Genomic DNA, 4,150 nt, shown 5'->3' on the forward strand with positions numbered 1-4,150 from the left:
TCATTTAACTCAATGCACGGATTTATTAAATAACTTTTAATTTGGGTGAGTTCAGGGATACACGAAACAGCCTGGAGTGTTCCTATCCAGTGACTGAGGCCTCAAATTATAAAATTATATAATCATAGTTACTATTTATAACTGAAAATTTTAATATTAGAACAAAAAAGAAACCCAGGGGTGTTGAATAAAATGTATAATTAGCTTTAAGAGGACAGAGCTGAACATGCAGGTGCTAGGAGATGTCAACAGCAGAAAAATTATGCCCATGAAAGGGAACTCTACCTTGTTTATTACTAAAATTAAATTATTTTTTTCTGTCTTCACTGGTTTTCCACAACTGGAAACATAGTCTCTCAAAATGGCAAAAACTACTTAATGAGCATTTCTGCATTCAATTTTCATAGCTACAACTATTTGATGAAAATATATTTTAGTTTGCAATAATTTTGTATAAGCCAAGGTTGTTCAACTAGAACTGATAGGTTACACACACACACACACACACACACACACACACACACACACACACACACATGCTTCATTCACAAAGTTTCTAATTGGTTCATATGAACTGCTGCCTGGTTATTGCTCTACAGAGACCCATTTATTTAGAAAGCATTTAGTAAGCCGGGCTTGGTGGCTCAGCCTGTAATCCCGTGCCTTTGGGAAGCTGAGGTGAGTGAATTGACTGAGCCTGCGGGTTCAAGACCCGCCTGGGCAACTTGGCGAGACCTCATCTCTACAATATATCAAAAAATCAGCCGGGCATGGTAGCGTGTGCCTGTAATTTCGACTACTCGGAAGGCTGAGGAGGAAGGATCGCCGGAGCCCAGCAGGTTGAGGCTGCGGTGGCCGGGAGCAGCCACTGCACTCCAGCCTGGGCGACAGAGTGAGACTCCAACACACACACACACACACACACACACACACACACACACACACACACACACACACAAGAAAGCATTTAGTAAATACTTGTGTAAAGTCTTGTACCAAACTCCAGTGGAAAGTCTGTGTTCTCACCACACAGTGAATAATTGAAGCTGTTATCCAAATATTTGAGCTGTAAGTTTTGTACTCACTTGAATGATCTATATTCATGGTTTTCTCTACTGGGGATAGGTGGGTGGTGGAGGTGGCAGACAGAGAACTAAACTTATGTGCAAATTGAACAAACAATATATCTCATATTTATATGTTTGGTATTGCAGATTCATAGTAGCTTCTTTTATTTGTTTGTTTAACAGGTAGAAAGACATATATAATATAAAATTTTCATTTTAACCTTTAAAAATTTTTTATTTTATTATAGATATGTGGGGCACAAGTGAGGATTAACTACATAAGTAAGCTGCATGCAGGTGAAGTTTGGGCTTCTAACTGGCCCTCACTCCCACTGGTAGTGGACCAGATACCCCTTGTGTTATCATGTGTCCCCCTCCCTCACACCCCTAGCAGTGCCCAGTGACTGCCAATCTCTCCCTTGTGCTAGTGTATCTAATGTTCATGGCCCACTTATGAGTGACAACATGCGGTATTCAGTTCTTTGTTTCTGTGATAGTTCACTTAGTATGATGGTCTCCGATGCCACCCAATTGCTGCAAAGTCCCTGATTTTGCTCTTCTTTATGGCTGTGTAATACTCCATTGTGTATCTGTAACACATTTTCTTTATCCAGACCACTTTTGATGGGCAGCAGGGTTAGTTCCATGTTTTTGCTATTGTGAATAGTGTGACAATAAGCATGTGTGTGCAGGTGTCTTTTTGTAGAATGATTTATATTCTTCCACATATATTTCCAGGAGAGGGATTTCCGGATCACATGGAAGGCAATTTTTAGCTCTGTTAGGAATCGCCACACTGCTTTCCAAAGAGATTGAATTAGCTTGCATTCCCACCAGCAGTGTAGAAACATTCCCATTTGTCTGCACTCAGGCCAGCATCTGTTGTTTTTTGACTTGTTAATGATAGTCACCCTTACCACGGAGCTAGGTGGTATCTATTGTAATTTTAATTTGCATTTCTCTGATGATTAGTGTGGCTGAGCAGTTTTGCATGTGTCTGTTGGCTGCTTGTATGTCATCTTTTGAGAAGTATATGTTAATGTCCTTCAGCCACATTTTAATGAGGTTATTATTATTATTATTATTTACTTTATTTGGGTTTCTTGTAAATTCCGGATGTAAGGCTTTTGTCAATTGCATAATTTGCCAATATTTTTCCCATGATGTGAATTGTCTCTTTATTGTCCTAGTGGTTTATTTTGCTGTGCAAAACCTTTTCAGTCTGAAGTCCCACTTGTCTATCTGAGTTTTTATGACATTTGTTTTTCGTGACATGGTCAAAAATTTGTTGCTTACACCAATGTGCATAAGGGTGTTTCCTATGTTTTCTTCTAGGATTCTTATAGTTTGAGGTTTTACATATAGGAATTGGATCCATTTTGAGTTGATTTTTGTATATGTTGCTAGGCAGCGATCCTATTTCATTCTTCTGCATGTGTTCATTCAATTTTTCTAGCATCATTTGTTAAATATGCTCCCCTTTCCCCAGTGATTGTTATTGGTGACTTTGTCAAAGATAAGTTGGTTGAGAGTCTGTGTTTTTGCTTCCAGAATCTCTGTCCTGTTCCATTGGTCTGTGTGTCCATTCCTGTATCAATACCAGACTATTTTGGTTACTGTAGCCTTGTAATAAAATTTAAAGTCTGGAAGTGTGATACCTCCTACTTTGTTCCTTTTAGTGAGGATTGTTTTGGCTATGGGTGCTCTTTTTGTTTCTGTATGAATTTCTGGATTGTCTTTTCCAGGTCTGAGAGAAATGATATTGGTAAATTGATTGCACTGACTCCATAGATTGCTTTGGGTAGGATAGACATCTTGACAATATTGATTCTTCCAGTCTATGGGCATGGAATGTTTTTCCACTTGTTTGTGTCATCCCTGATTTATTTGAGCAGAATTTTGTAGTTCTTGTTGTTAAGGTCTTTCACTTCCTTGGTTAGTTGGATGCCAAGGTATTTCATTTTTTTGCATGTGGTTATTGTGAATGGGATTGTGTTTTTTTATTTGGTTCTCTGCCTGCTTGTTGCTGGTGTATAGAAGTGCAACTGTCTTTTGCATGTTGATTTTTTAAAGCGAGACTTAATCAAGATAATTTATGAGTTCCGGGAGGTTTTTGACAGACTCCAAAGGGTTTTCGAGATAGGGAAGCATATTGTCTGTAAAGAGAGATAATTTAACTTCTTTTCATATTTGGATACTCCTGATTTCCTTCTCTTGCCTAAGTGCTCTGCCTAGGATTTCCAGCACTATGTTGAACAGGAGAGGTAAGAGTAGACATCCTTGTCTTGTTACTGTTCTTAGGGTGAACGATTCCAGCTTCTGCCCATTGAGAAAAATGTTGGCTGTGGGTTTATCATAGATGGCTCTTACTGTTTTGAGAAATGTTCTTTCTATGTCTAGATGTACAAGGGTTTTTATCAAAAAGGGATGTTAAGTTTTGTCGAATGCTTTTTCTGCGTCTAATGATATAATCACGTCGTTCTTGGTTTTACATTTGTATTTTATTTATTTATTTTTTAAAGTGAGAAAACAGGATTTAATGAGAGGACAGAAAAGCTCCCACAGTGGGAGGGGACCTGAAGGGTTGTCCCGGTTTTAATTTTTTTTTTTTTAATTTATTTTAAAGATACAGAGGACAATTCAGGGTAAGGTATACAAATGGTCATTGTACAGGTAAAGTTTGGGCCTCACTTTGCTCCCCACCATCTGATTTGAGATCAGGTACATGTATTAATGAAGTATGTCCCTCATTCCACTGGCAGTTCCCTACTGCCAATCTCTTTCTTGTAGTCTTATGATAATTGTTCAGAGCCCGCTTATGAGTGAGAACATGTGGTACTCAGTTCTTTGTTTCTTTGATATTTGATAGATCACTGAATGTTACAGACTCTGAAACCGTCCAAGTTGCTGTGAAGTTCATAATTTTGTCCTTCTTTATGGCTCTATAATATTCCATCGTGTATATGTACCATATTTTTTCATCTAGTCTACTTTCCATGGGCAGCACAGTTGGTTCCATGTTTTTGATATTGTGACTAATGGTGCAATAGACATGCATGCACAGGTATCGTTTTTATAGAATG

Source organism: Carlito syrichta, unplaced genomic scaffold (genome assembly GCF_000164805.1).
Source record: "Carlito syrichta isolate Samal-C Ts95f unplaced genomic scaffold, Tarsius_syrichta-2.0.1 Scaffold309638, whole genome shotgun sequence".
NCBI lineage: Eukaryota > Metazoa > Chordata > Mammalia > Primates > Tarsiidae > Carlito > Carlito syrichta.